This window comes from Prenolepis imparis, unplaced genomic scaffold, assembly GCF_030444845.1.
Source record: "Prenolepis imparis isolate NDT839.2.m4 unplaced genomic scaffold, iyPreImpa1.0 SCAF_12, whole genome shotgun sequence".
NCBI lineage: Eukaryota > Metazoa > Arthropoda > Insecta > Hymenoptera > Formicidae > Prenolepis > Prenolepis imparis.
Window position 1 is genome coordinate 12,675,744 of NW_028141170.1, and position 16,597 is coordinate 12,692,340.

Below are 16,597 nucleotides of genomic sequence, written 5' to 3' on the forward strand. Positions count from 1 at the left end.
CACTCTTTCGGATATAGGTGCTTTTAATTCATGTTGCATTATGAAATAATGCAAAGTAGTTATTGCTTGAACAATCTTTACTGCTGTGGCTAAAGAAGTGTTAATTGGCTTTCGATAGATTCTCCATCGAGATGAAAGCAGTCCAAATGCGCTTTCAACGACACGCCGAGCTACTTAAACGATAATTGAATATCTTTTTCTTGAAATTAAGATTTTTATTACGAGGAAATGGTCGCATCATATATGGTGTTAAAGCGAATGCTTCATCTGCAACTAATACGTATGGAAGCTTCGGTCTATTCATTCCTACTTAGGTTGGTTCCGGAAGATCCATACTTTTATTATCAAAACGAATGCCAATATCGCTGTTTCGAAAAACGCCTCCATCGTTTCAGCGCCAATATTTAACATTAAGAAACAGCAATTGGCATCGCTAATTGCCATTAAATTTATGCTGTGTCTTCCTTTATAATTATAATAGCTCGATCCACTATTTGGTGGGGCCTGCAATATAATAATACAAACCAATAATTTAAATTTATATTCAATAATTGCATAATATATACATATAATAAATAAACTTATGTTAAATTATCGCGTATAATAAACATTACAATATTTTTAGATTATATAATACAGAAATAATATGATAGTTACATCAACATTTACGTGTTTCCCATCTACTGCTCCAATACAATTAGGAAAATTCCACAAGTCCTCGAAGTCTTTGGCTATCTTACGCCAGTTTTCTGCTGTCGGCTGGAGAAAAACCTTTTCCTTCAATACATCCCAAATGCATTGACACGTTTCGAAAATTATTTTCGATACAGTATAATGTCCTACACGGAACGCGTACGACACAGATGCCATACTGTCTCCGCTGGCTAAATATCGTAAAGTAATTTCCAAACGTGTTCTTGTTGCAATTGGCTGTCGGACTACGTATTGCTTTTCAATTGTTGGTCCAACAATCTCCAACAGTTTCTCAAATAGTACTGGTGTCAATCGCAAGTAATTAAAATATTTAGGATCATTGGAGTCTAACATTTCAGGGATCAGATTATTACTGGCATCCTGCAAAAATCTTCTTTCAGGCGTGAAAATAGGACGTACCCAAAATTTTCTTGTCTGTTTACTTTTTTTTATAGCATTTTCACGTTGCACCATTTTTTTATATATTATATATAATCGGAGTAACTTCTTTTGGTGTGCTCTCTGATATGCTGGGAATTGTCTCCATTTTTTCCATAGGTTTAAGATACATAATAATGCTATTTTAGAATTCATTTTCTAGCTGTGACTGTATAAACACCTTGAAAAGTAAGCATGCAGAAAAATTAATCATTTTAATTTTATTTATTTATATTATTAATATATTATATGCCTATTTCATTGTATATCATACATATATATTACCTGTCAATTATTAAAGTTATGTCAATTCTTTATTTTTTAACAGTTAGTAATAAAAATTAGCAATAATTTATATTAATAACTTATCTCTTTGTAACTCTGTTGACTCCACGCCGTTATATCACCCTGTCAAAAACACAGTATGTGTGCACATACATACAATTCCGTCATTTTTGTTACGCGAAAACGCGGGTCCTTACCCGAGCAGCACATATAAGTTGACCAACGGTTGGCTTTTAATCGGAAGCGTCGACAGTTAGGAAAACAATATTGGACCGACATTGTTAAAATGCTACAATCCGATGAATTGTTAGACAGTTTTTTTTATTTATATGATACGAATTAAAAGGCATTATTGTCTTCCTTTGTATAAATTTTAACTGTTTTAAAATAGTTTCACAGTATTTTAAACCGTTTTAGTTTATATTATTAATAATCGATTGACGACGCAATACCAACCGTTTGAAAAATAACGTTTAGCCAACGTTTAACCGACGTTAGACTAACCAGCCAATAAATAATTTTTCTCAAGCATGATATATTTAAGAAATTTCTTTAATACGACATTCTTCAGATTATTGATAATAATTTTTTATTTCAAAGTGAATATTTATATTGATTAATGCTACAGAAATAAGACGCGGCCCCGTCGAAACAAAAGATGAAGGGCATACGCATACAGAAAAGAGCCACGTTCGTGTGCATTGGTTCTTCTGTTCTGGTCTCTGATTGTGGTCTCATTTCTGGCTTATTCATTATATTGCTTGCACCGCAATCGGATCGTTTTGTATCTAATAAGTTCGTGTTAGTGCGTTTCAAGACATTTAATAATTGAAATAAGAAAAAGAAGACTCGTGTATATTCATCTAGTTTGGAGACTCGTGTATATTCATCTAGTTTGGATTGCAAGTAAGTAATATTTTTATATCTATTTGTACAAAGATATTTATGGTATTTATTGACAACGGAAAGTCATTCTTAACCTTAAGTAATCATATTTGCTTGGCAGAAAATTATATTAGGAAGTTAAACGTAGCGTTACACAAAAACATAATCAGTATAAAATTGTTCAATAATTTCTTTGACTCTTTTGAAATACTTGATGCGGTAAAATTACCTCCGTCAGAAATGATTGATCGAATTGACGTCGATTCGACATCGATACGACTAATCATTTCTGGCTGAAACGATGATATAATACTTAATTCAAGACACATCTTACGTGATATATGTGCACAATTCACACGATAAATATATTGTATATTTCACTGTATGATTAATGTAATCAAATTTTGGTAATTGAATTATAAAAATAAGATAAAATTGGAAACACTCTTATAGCACCCTTTTCTCTTTTTTAAACTGATATATATTGGCTTCACATTTTTTATTAATAACTATAAATATTATTAATAAAAAATTATTAATAATTAAAAATATAATTATTAATATAAATATAATTATAATTATAAATATTATAAATTGCCATCTATTAGAAAAGACATCTGTATTAAAAATTGCCAAAGAAAAAATTAAAAGAACATAGAAATACTATAAATAAAAAATTTTTAATTATATTTTTAATACTAAATAATTTTTATTAATAGTATTTCTATGTTCTTCTATATAATAGTTTCTTTGGCAATTTCTAATAGATATTTCTTTTCCAATGGATTACAATTTATAATATTTATAATTCTAATTATATTTTTATATTAATAATTATATTTATAATTATTAATAATTTTTTATTAATAATATTTATAATTATTTATAATTATTAATAATTATTAATAAAAAATATAAAGCCAATATATCAATTTAGAAAAAAGGATGCTATGAGAGTGTTTCTAATTTCATCTTATAATATTTTTATAATTCAATTTTAGAAGAATTTGATGTGTCATTATTATATCTTATGTATCGTCATCTGAATATGATGCACATTCATAATTAATATCATAAATTTTAATTGATTATGTATTTTAATTGTAGAACTAAAAATGGCACAGAGAGCCCGGAAGTATAGAGAAGTTAGGAAAAGGGTAAAAGCCCATATAAAAGAATTTTTGAAGGAAGATAGCGAAGGATTAAAAATTGCAATCATATTCAAAAGATGTCACTTATCAAAGAAATACAAACGATTTCTATCAATTGATTGATAATAATAATGAAAATGTAGATGATAATAATGGGAAAAATGTAGATGATAATAATGATCATTTATATGAAAATAATGAGAATAATTTACAAAATAGTGATTCTGATGATATTATTAGGTTTGTTTTCTGTTCCTGCACTGGTTGCACTAGTTCAAGAAGTGTACACTGTGACGTGACGCCTCGGGAGCGTCGTCACAAGGCCTACGGCTCGACCGAGGGGGGGGGGGCAAGGAAAACGCTTCAGGAGTCGTCTCTCGCACCTGAGAGGAGGCGACCTCGAAACCGATTTTATTTCTTTCCGCGATACCTACCGATATTCTTAGACCAGCTTTTAAGGGGTCTCGAGACGACTGCCTGAGTGGGAGGTGACCTTAAAGAATTGTGAAACAGGACTCAAGAAATCCAGAGAAGATACCGCCCTGGAAGGATACCGATGAAGACACCTCCAACTCCCAGGTCACGTATCGAGTTCCCGTCATCACCGCCGCCTTAAAGTCCGATCTCTAATACACATTCTTTATAGATACTGCCGAGGATAATACAAAGGATACCGACGAGCCCCCTCATGCTGCAGAATGGGTGGAGGGCCCCGCATACGGCTAAACGCCACATCAGGAGGAACTGGAGTAAGGCCCGGCCAGCCTGCCAGTTCCGACACCTGAAACAGCCATATCCGTCGTACACCACTATACAACCACAAGGATACCGAACGGTGACGACATATAGTACCCCCGGAATCCACGGCGATGACGCGTGGAAAGACGGGCAATCGATGGGTGGATCCACACCCCCTCGGCGGTTGAATATCGACAGGATGCGCGGGAAATCGGCGCGGGACTCGAAGGACCGGGAGACTCTCTCGAAGAGAGACACTGTTCGGCGAGCGATACTACGGTGAGGACGAACACCGAAGCCTTCCGACCAGCTGACGACTGCGCCGCAAATATTGTAAGCCGCCGCTCAGGTAGAAACTAGAAATAAGTTCCGGTGCAGGCTGGCGTCGAGTTTACGTTCATACCGGGAATACCGTTGCATCTCATTAACGAGATATTTTCCATTACCGCTTTCGTTTGGGAGCATTATCGTTCCGTAATTATCGATACTGGGAGGCCAGCTTACACCGGGTACCGCGAGGGTGTCCCTCTCAGGGAAGTTGCCACCGACAGTCGTAGTTACTAAAATTTGTACTACCGTCTCGTACCGTACTGTATCGTGCCGTATATTAAAATTAACTAGCGTGAGAGTTATCTCTAATTATTCAGATTAAAATCACGGGACTTAAGGAGGGAATTTGCGTGAGTCGTTCTCTGCGAGTTAGCGTTACCGAATCAATAGCAACTCTGCGAGAGTCGTACCGTTCACGAAATTACCGTCTAGGATTCCGATAGAGTCGAGGTACCGATTTTGTTTATATCTGATTTACGCGACCTTCGCGCCGGGAGCGAAGGACTCTCGAGACGCAAGTAGCAATATCAACGTTCTCGTCGATCAAGTTTCCGTTTCTTTTCCGATTATTTAAGGTGATTAGGACGTAAGATTATCGTGGCATATCGGAAACAGTCAGCTCTGAGATCGTTCGCGAGAAGTAAGAATTCCATGTATTTATTCGCCACATTTTGTATAGCATAGCGATTACGTACCGGGTGTCGTTTCCCGACCGAATCACCTATCGTAGTACCGTTTAATTATTTAAGTGTCTGTAAAACCTCGTTGTCCTGTATATTTACGTATACTTGTGTGTAAATTATCATTGTTCTATACTCTTCATGTAATATTCATTTTTACTAGATTTAAATATACATTGTTAATTATTGTAAAACATCTGTCTTAATTCCCCTAACGTTCTCTCTCACCGTTCTCTCCGGTATAGCTATTTCCCCTGGAACCGCGCCCCTCTGCCATATACGGAGCTGCCGGACTCGTATCCCGTATCGCTATTTTGATATCGTTACCGCGGTGCGAGGAATCGTGCCTGGCGCCCAATAACTAATATCGATCCCGTTATTTTGGATACTGAGATGCCGCCGGAGTACCGTTTACCGACTTTTCCGATTTGCTACCGATTTATTCACCATTGCACGCTGTCCCCTCGGAATCGGCGTTTCCGAGATTGGCAACGGCGTCGCAAATTTTGGCGCCCAACGTGGGGCCACGCCGTTAAAAGTTCCGAAAAGAAAATTTTTTTATTTAATTCCAAAGAAAAAAAAATCCGGGAGAGCGAGAGAGAGAATATTGCCTGATAGTGAGTGCCGATATTTACGTATTGTGTCTATATTTGTTTTCTCTTTTGTGTCTTATACTAATCTTCTATTTGCAGTGAATTTTCGTATAGGTGTTCCGTACATTTGGTAAAAATTTTGAATTTGGATCCCGTATTCGTGAGTAAAGTGTCTGTCCAATCACGAGAAATTTGTTGTAGGAAATTTATAATCGTGGAACGCTGGAATTTGTGTGCCACCGCGTATATATTGTCTACCGCTCGCCGTGTTGACAAGTACCGGGTCGCTCAGCGGTCGAGAGTTTTTCTACTCGCCCGAGACGACCTAGGCGACCTAGACCCGCGAGCCGACATATGATACCGCCCGAACCTATGGCTAGGGGAAAATCTGGGGAATTCAAAGAATGACCTGACTTTACCTTTGAAGGTTCTAGGACCCATGAGATCGTAATACCGTTAGTACGAGAGGTACATTTCCGTCAAAATCAGCGTTTCGATAATCCTGCTCGAAATATTAATACATTTTTTTTCTCTTTTCTTTTGTATATCGTCCCGTTATTTACCGTTTTTATTAATTCTCTCGCTCATCGAGGCTTAATCTTCTATAGTGTTTACAGCTTATATTTTATTAGATACACCGATTATATTCAAGGTTCTTTTTTTTTTTCTCTCTCTTTCTCTACTTGCATTCCCCAAATACGAAACCGTTATTATCGTTATTGTATATCGACCTTGTACATGGAGGCTTGTCTCGATTTTTGATATTTTCGCTACTCTAATCTCGATACCGTCTTCGACGAAGAAAGAATTTTTTTTCCTTGCAGATCAAGGTTAAGTTCAACGAACATTTTGGAGTAACAAAGCCGAGTATTATTGTTTCCGTATTGTTTAAAGTTTCAATTTCGATTTCGAGTGTTGTTCGTGTTTATATTTTTGGGGATTCGCGTATTCGTGTAATTATTATATTTTTCTTTCCTCTGGTCTTTCAACACTGTTTTTCTGATTTATTTGGCTACCGATATAAAAACCGTTTGTGCCCTTCGCCCTATTGTTTCTATCGCAACCATATTTATATAAGAACTTATTTGGGAAATTATTTCAAACGATATTATTTTGTTTTTTTTTGTCCTTGACTTATTCCGATTTCTCGACAGTTTTTTTTGTTTATTTAGAAGTTGTTATAACGGTCGTTGGCGTTCTTAGCCATACCGTTCCTACCGACGAACGAAATTATTCAAGGATTTATTTGAAAGTATCAGCCCCTGCCATCAAAACTTTGAATTTTCTTGAGCTACCGTGTTCCGAAGTACGACTTGATTTCTTTTCTCTCCCCACATGCGGAAAGATAGCAATCCACACCAGTGGATACACCAGATAACAGTAGACGAGGCGAAACAGCATTTAAAGGATAGGGGATTAGGCACGCAAGGCATTTTACCGGTTTTACGGGCGCGACTCTACCGATACGAGGAAGACCTCCACGGGAGGGGGAACGAAACCGCAGAGACCATGTCAACGGATAAGGGCGGACCGTCGAGTGACCCGACCCTTTTAGGGGAGGAAGCCTCGGCGGACCCTAAAACCCCTTTATTCTTCTCATATGGGGAACTGAAAATGGGTGACCCCGCGGGGGGAAAAGGCGGTAACCCAGGCTCAACGGGAGTGGGTCCACTTCCGCGACTGCCCGATCCCCGACCGTCGCGAGCTTCCACCGCGGAAGCCTATAATTTAATGAGAAAATGGAACTTGCACTTTTCGGGGAAACGGGGCAGCGACGCGGAAGCTTTCTTGCTGAGAATCAAGGAAGCCCGAGCGATAGTACCGATATCAGATGCCGATCTGTTCAAGTGTTTACCGTTATTCCTATCGGATATGGCCTTGTATTGGGTCCGGTTGGAAAGCGAAAACTGGCGGAACTGGAGTGACTTTGAGGCGGCATGGAGGGGACGATTCGGGGACCCCGATTACCAGTACGCACTCCGCGACGAAATTTTTAGACGAACGCAGGGGGAACACGAATCGGCAGCCGATTACCTAACATGCCTTCGCGCGTTGCTCAATCGCATGATACCCCGCTGGCCGATGGCGGAACAGTTAAATTTCGCGCATCGGAATATGCTACCGCGATTGCAGATAAGCATCCGACGTCAAGAGTTCGCCGACTTTGCTACCTTAGAGTATCTAGCCACGCGAGTAGAAAGAAGCTTTCTTGCCGAAAAAAATTACCGACCCCCGCTACCGCCGGAACAATCCATCTTCCCGGATTTGGCGTACCATGCGCCGAAAGGCAAAGTAAAGAACCCCGCTACCGTTGCTACCGCTACCGCTACTAGGAAGGAAAAGAAAAGGCCCGCCAAAAACGCGAACGTGAATACCGAAAAGAACGGGACCGCGACAGTTACCGCTACGGCTACCGCTTCCGATACGACGTCCCGTGATACCGTGAATCCTACCGCGACTACCATGCACTCCATAAAATGTTGGAACTGCGATAAAACCGGACATCGCGCGCGGGGGTGTACCGAAACGCGCCGAAAGTATTGTTACCGCTGCGGTAAGCGTGACTTTACAGTACAAACTTGTCCCACGTGTGCGGGAAACGCCAGCCGGAGCCAGTAGAAAGGGTCCCTACGACTCCGAGCCATGAAGACGAGGCCCGCACAACCGTGACACATACCGGGGAGGAGGATACGTTACTGCAGTCATATGTCATCTTAGAGTCAGATACCTTACCGTCTTTACGATACTTTTACATTAATATACGCGGATATCCTCTCGCGGCTCTCGTGGACTCGGGGTCGAACCGAACGCTACTGGGCCGCGAAGGAATCAAGATTATCCGCGCGTTAGGTATCCCCACTCATAGAAACAGGGGCATGCAAATCCGTACCGCGAATGGTCAACTCGCGGATATTAACGAAGAAGCTCGAATACCGATAGAATTAAAAGACCGATGTCATGAAGTTACCGTAGCCTTATTACAGAACTTAGCCGTACCGTGCATCCTCGGAATTGATTTTCTAATGAAATTCGGCATAGGAGTAGATTTTGCTACGGGCGAATGGTACTTCGCAGAAACACCACATCTTCGCTACCGTCTCGCTACCGAAGAAACCCCACGCGGAACCTCGTGCTACGGGTTATCGGAATTAATCCCCGAACAGGAGAAGGTATTGGAAAATTTTTTACGAACGTTACCGGAGCCCTCAGAAAACCCAGGCGTTACCGCATTAACCGAACATAAAATAGACGTAGGTTCGAATCCGCCAATACGACAGCGCTGCTACCTAGTATCACCGAAAGTGCAAGAAGCCATACGAGCCGAAACGGATAAGATGCTCGCGGTGGGGATAATAGAACCATCATTTAGCGAATGGTCAAATCCGATCGTCATGGTAAAGAAGCCGAATGGCAAATACCGTTTCTGCTTAGATTTCCGGAAGGTTAATAGCGTATCGAAAAAAGACGCATATCCGCTACCGAATATGAATGGAATTCTCGATAAACTACGCTCAGCTCGTTACATCTCTACAATAGATTTGAGCCAGGCGTACTTTCAGATACCGTTAGCTAAAGACAGTCGAGAGATTACCGCATTCAGTGTCCCCGGGAAGGGATTATACCACTTTAAGCGAATGCCATACGGTCTTACCGGAGCACCGGCAACCTTCCAACGATTGTTAGACCGTCTAATAGGCCCGGAAATGGAGCCACACGCGTTCGCGTATTTAGACGACATCGTTATAGTCACGCCAACCTTCGAGGAACATATGATATGGTTGGAAAAAGTACTGGATAAAATTGTTACCGCCGGCCTTACCGTAAATCCGGATAAATGCGAATTTTGTCGATCTCAAGTACGGTACTTGGGATTTATCGTGCAACAAGACGGGCTGACGGTAGATCCCGAAAAGACGCGACCGATTTTGGAATATCCCGCCCCACATAATATCAAACAATTACGTCGATTTTTAGGCATGTCCTCCTGGTACCGACGATTTATTCAGCAATTCGCAACCCTTAGCGAACCTCTAACACGGCTTTTGAAAAAGGGCAAGCGCTGGGAGTGGGGGGATGATCAGGTTCGCGCCTTTGAGCAGATAAGAGAGCAGTTGGTTACCGCACCGACACTAGCATGCCCGAATTTTGAGATACCGTTCGTGTTACAGACCGATGCCAGTTCCGTAGGGTTAGGCGCAGTATTAACTCAAACTATCGACAACGAAGAAAGAGTAATAGCGTTTGCGAGTCGTGCACTATCAGATCCCGAAAAGAGATATTCCGTTACCGAACAAGAATGTTTAGCTGTCGTTTGGGCTATACAGAAATTTAGGCCATATCTCGAAGGATACCGATTTACAGTGATTACCGACCATAGTAGCTTACGCTGGCTACATAACCTAAAAAATCCGACGGGCAGACTCGCGAGGTGGGCACTAGAATTATTGGAATATGATTACGAGATCATCCACCGTAAGGGTGCTTTACACCACGTGCCGGACGCCCTTTCCCGAATGTTTGAGACAGATACCGAAGAAACGATAACGGCCGCGATAAATGCTATCCAGGTAACTGCCGCTATAGATACCGTAGATTTAGCAAGTACTACCGATGAATGGTACCGTAAAAGATATAAAGAGGTCCTATCAACCCCAGGGAAGTTCACGCAATGGAAAGTTATGGACGGGCGACTGTACTTTTTGAGACCCAAGCGCGTAATTTCCGAAATAGTGGAAGACCTGGACCGGTGGAAGTTAGTAATACCGAGAGAATACCGTAGAGAAGTATTAAGGGAATCGCACGACATGCCGCAAGCCGGTCATTTAGGTACCGAGAAAACCTACCAACGCGTTGCTGTTTCTTATTTCTGGCCGAATTTATTCCGCGATGTTACCGAGTATATACGAAAGTGCGACCTCTGTCAGCGAACCAAAGTCGAGCAGGCGAGTCCCGCAGGTCTCATGGGACGCCGCATTGCGGACGAACCCTGGACCGTTATAGCTGCCGACATTAGAGGCCCGTTACCGCGCAGCAAGGCTGGATTCCACTACATCTTGGTGGTACAAGATCTCTTTACAAAATGGGTGGAATGCAAAGCCTTAAGAGCTGCAACCGGCAATAAGATTAGCGAAGCTATGGAAGACTTAGTAATTTCCCGATGGGGCGCTCCTAGATTTATCTTGACGGACAATGGTACCGAATTTATCAATAAAGTGATGAAGACCTTTGCCGAGGAGCATAACCTCACTCACACTACCGTACCGCCATACCACCCTCAGGCCAATCCAGTGGAACGCGTAAATAGGATCCTAAAGACGATGATTATCTCGTTTATCGAGAAGGATCATCGCGAATGGGACGCGCATCTGTCCGAATTCCGTTTCGCTTATAATACCGCCTCCCACTCCTCATTAGGAACATCTCCCGCCTTCTTGAATCTCGGACGAGAATTAGAGCCAGTAAACTCACTGAGTCGGCGTAGTCGAGAGGTGATGGCAGGGGATACCGTAGATTGGGCGGAACGCATGAAGGGGTTACAATCCTTGCGCGAGTGGGTTACCGAAAACTTAAATCAGGCGTATGAGAAACAAGTCTCTCATTATAATTTGCGTCGGCGCAATCGGACTTTTAAGGTAGGCGAATTGGTACTGAAACGTCAGCACATTTTGTCGTCAGCTGCACAAAACATAGCAGCAAAGCTCGCACACAAATTCCAGGGACCATATAAAATAGAGCGAGTGATCTCTCCGGTGGTCTATGAATTAGCTCAACTGGACGGATCACCCGCAGGTAAAATCCACATCAAGGACCTAAAGCCCTATTATACCCCTGTTACCGAATAGATTAGTAGAATGCCACGTAACCTGATGGACCAGCGGGCGATCAGGAAGCTCTGGAGGAGCTTTTGGTCCCGACCTCGCCCGGTCTGGGAGTACATCGAGTTCCACGACGAAGGGTTCTGGCTGGACCTGGAGGACGTGGCGGGGCAGGTTAGACGGGCTCGCTGGACCACCGAGGGTGCCGTGGTGCGGGAATACCCACGCACCCAGGATGCCCATGTCCAAGCGACCGCGGCGGGGGGTACGGAGAGGGCCACACAAACGGACCCTCCCGCACCCGTTCGGGAAACCCGACCAACCCCGAAACCCCGGGGACGAAGCCCCTCTCCGCGGATACAACCGCGGCCCCGTTCCTGCCAGATCCACCGGGAGCGGTCCCCCAGAAGTCCCGCGAGGCGAGGTCGGTACCCCGGGGGGTGCTGGAACTGTGGTTCCGACCGACACCCCTATACGGGGTGCCCCCTCCCTCGCACTGGGGACTTTTGTTACGGGTGCGGACAGCGGGGAGTGACCCTCCGACGGTGTGACCGTTGCGGACCCGCCTATCAACGGACGGAACCGTACACGGCCGGGAGAGGGCCGAGAGCACCCCAGCCACCGAGGACAGCGGAGCGAGAGGACTCCCCGTCCCGGAACGGATGGCCGTGGCAGAGGGACCTGGCGGCGGAATCCCACTAAAAGGGACCCGAGGGACCAATCATCCCCCTACCGCGATAGCCTTATGATGCTGTTTTTTTTTGTTGATTCTTTTTTTTTCTCGCTACGGGGTACCGCTAGGTTGGCGATTTAGTTTTTTTGTTTTTTTTTGTTTTGTTTTTTTTGCTCCCGAATACCTAGTTTTTTTTGTTGTTTTTTTTTATTTTGTTTTTTTGTTGTTTATTATGACCTTTTTTTGTTTTTTTTATTGTTTTTTGTGTACCTCCGAGCGATAATAAAGCTGCAGGCTTATAACCCTATCGCCTATTTTCTTCACCTTCTCTCCTACTGGTACGAGTTCCTCCTGTCACCCACGGGACGGAACGTATCGGCTCGCAGAGCGCGATTGTAGCAAGAAGGTCACGGAACGGCCGCGCCGATACCGAAAAGACCCCGCGAATCGCGACATTACTGTCGGAGCGATGAAACTGGAGAAATGGTGGACGGAGTGGGTCACGAGATCTTGAGGACCAGCGTCCAGGGATAATACCGGAGCGGCGGTAACCAGCGGGTCGGGACCCCAAAACCCCGCGGTCCTCCTCTAGGAAGGGGGAGTTGTGACGTGACGCCTCGGGAGCGTCGTCACAAGGGCTACGGCTCGACCGAGGGGAAGCAGTGGTATCAACGCAGAGTACTCGTCTCTCGCACCTGAGAAGAGGCGACCTCGAAACCGATTTTATTTCTTTCCGCGATACCTACCGATATTCTTAGACCAGCTTTTAAGGGGTCTCGAGACGACTGCCTGAGTGGGAGGTGACCTTAAAGAATTGTGAAACAGGACTCAAGAAATCCAGAGAAGATACCGCCCTGGAAGGATACCGATGAAGACACCTCCAACTCCCAGGTCACGTATCGAGTTCCCGTCATCACCGCCGCCTTAAAGTCCGATCTCTAATACACATTCTTTATAGATACTGCCGAGGATAATACAAAGGATACCGACGAGCCCCCTCATGCTGCAGAATGGGTGGAGGGCCCCGCATACGGCTAAACGCCACATCAGGAGGAACTGGAGTAAGGCCCGGCCAGCCTGCCAGTTCCGACACCTGAAACAGCCATATCCGTCGTACACCACTATACAACCACAAGGATACCGAACGGTGACGACATATAGTACCCCCGGAATCCACGGCGATGACGCGTGGAAAGACGGGCAATCGATGGGTGGATCCACACCCCCTCGGCGGTTGAATATCGACAGGATGCGCGGGAAATCGGCGCGGGACTCGAAGGACCGGGAGACTCTCTCGAAGAGAGACACTGTTCGGCGAGCGATACTACGGTGAGGACGAACACCGAAGCCTTCCGACCAGCTGACGACTGCGCCGCAAATATTGTAAGCCGCCGCTCAGGTAGAAACTAGAAATAAGTTCCGGTGCAGGCTGGCGTCGAGTTTACGTTCATACCGGGAATACCGTTGCATCTCATTAACGAGATATTTTCCATTACCGCTTTCGTTTGGGAGCATTATCGTTCCGTAATTATCGATACCGGGAGGCCAGCTTACACCGGGTACCGCGAGGGTGTCCCTCTCAGGGAAGTTGCCACCGACAGTCGTAGTTACTAAAATTTGTACTACCGTCTCGTACCGTACTGTATCGTGCCGTATATTAAAATTAACTAGCGTGAGAGTTATCTCTAATTATTCAGATTAAAATCACGGGACTTAAGGAGGGAATTTGCGTGAGTCGTTCTCTGCGAGTTAGCGTTACCGAATCAATAGCAACTCTGCGAGAGTCGTACCGTTCACGAAATTACCGTCTAGGATTCCGATAGAGTCGAGGTACCGATTTTGTTTATATCTGATTTACGCGACCTTCGCGCCGGGAGCGAAGGACTCTCGAGACGCAAGTAGCAATATCAACGTTCTCGTCGATCAAGTTTCCGTTTCTTTTCCGATTATTTAAGGTGATTAGGACGTAAGATTATCGTGGCATATCGGAAACAGTCAGCTCTGAGATCGTTCGCGAGAAGTAAGAATTCCATGTATTTATTCGCCACATTTTGTATAGCATAGCGATTACGTACCGGGTGTCGTTTCCCGACCGAATCACCTATCGTAGTACCGTTTAATTATTTAAGTATCTGTAAAACCTCGTTGTCCTGTATATTTACGTATACTTGTGTGTAAATTATCATTGTTCTATACTCTTCATGTAATATTCATTTTTACTAGATTTAAATATACATTGTTAATTATTGTAAAACATCTGTCTTAATTCCCCTAACGTTCTCTCTCACCGTTCTCTCCGGTATAGCTATTTCCCCTGGAACCGCGCCCCTCTGCCATATACGGAGCTGCCGGACTCGTATCCCGTATCGCTATTTTGATATCGTTACCGCGGTGCGAGGAATCGTGCCTGGCGCCCAATAACTAATATCGATCCCGTTATTTTGGATACTGAGATACCGCCGGAGTACCGTTTACCGACTTTTCCGATTTGCTACCGATTTATTCACCATTGCACGCTGTCCCCTCGGAATCGGCGTTTCCGAGATTGGCAACGGCGTCGCAACACTGAAGCGTTTTCTGTTCCCGAAATGACGTCAACAACACTGTTTCTTATTCCAGTGCAATAGAACTCAGTACACGAGCTCACTGAACTGGCTGCACTAGGTCTAGAGTCAGTGCAAGCAGTGTAAACATTAGTGTGTATTAGTTCAGCCACAAAAAACATACCTTTGGAAATAGTGCGAGAGTCCACGAGTAACAATTTAAAAGTAAGTATATGAAATTAAGAACTTCTCTTGACGAAATTCAGTGAACCACTTGTGAACCATTCCATGCGACGGAGCAGAGTCCCCATAATACTTTTTTAGCTTTTCTTCAGTTTCCTTAATGGTTTTTCCACGCAAAAAGTAATGTTTTATTAACACACGAAATTCACTTTTTTCCATTTTAGCAAAAAATACAAACTTATCCGCTTTAGAACGCTGTCAAAAAATTTCTATTTGACAGATCTACTTGAAACTTGGTGTGTATACTTAAATAAGATGGTAAATATCAGAAATAAAATTAGATTGCGATTTGAGTGCCATATCTTGTAAAAGTCACTGACTTATCGAATTGCCCTCGTATATAACATTATATATACATATATAATATAGGTATATAAATTATATATATATATAAATATATTATATTTATATATATAAATGATTTTTATTGCAGGAGGATTAAAATTTACAGTGTTTAACAAAGAAATCGATTTCAATTCTGATAATATATGCTTCACACTTGAAAATCGAGAGATAGTATTACAATTGCATAACGATATATATGACGAAGCAATACCAAATGAAATGGTCAGTAATGAAGACACAAACAAATCTGAAGCATTCACAGAGAATACCTTTCATTGGACTGATGCCAGTACAAAGTTATTCCTGCATTTATACAATTTCAAAGACCTTCTTGTACAAAGTAAGATTAAAACCAAAAAAATTATGTGGAAAAAAATATCAGAAGACATGAAAAAGCAAGGATATTATGTGTCCACATTGCAAGTGGAAAACAAATATAAATCGTTAGAACGGTCACATAAAAATATAAAAAATCATAACAATAAAACTGGAGAAACAGATTATTCTGTCCTTACGAGACGTATGAATTAATTTTTTTTTAATTTGCAAAGGATTAATATATATATATATATATATATATATATATATAATATGCGTGTGTTTAATTATGTAATTTATTTACAGAGAATTAACTGAACTATTAGGCAATAAACATAATATAGAACCGTTATTATTGTCTGGAAATAAAGGTATAATTTGTAAAAATGTTGAGAAGGCAACCACATCTTCGTAAGTTTCATTTTATACTTTACATAAATAAATAGTCTTATTAGACATGCATATTTAATTAACACGCGTGAAACTATATATTTTATTGTGTTAATGATGAATAAATAAATAAATATGTTATAGATGTACATTACAAGCCAGTGTAAACAAAAACAATTATGAGATAAACATCAATGAACATGCATTGAACGAAGCAGGAACATCGCAGGAAAAAACATCTCATGAAATTACAACTGATAGTAGCACAAGTTGCAAAGAGGTTAGTATAAAATTATAATTATTATTATTTTTTTTTTTATTATAATTATTTTAATATACAAACATCCAGAAGCAAGAGTTATACAAAAAAGGCACAACGGCACGTTTGTTGGACACGTTGAAAGAAAATGTTCATTTCACCCGCGACGTTCTCGTGGAAAACGGTCAACGGGATTCACTTAATAAGACCGGTTGCT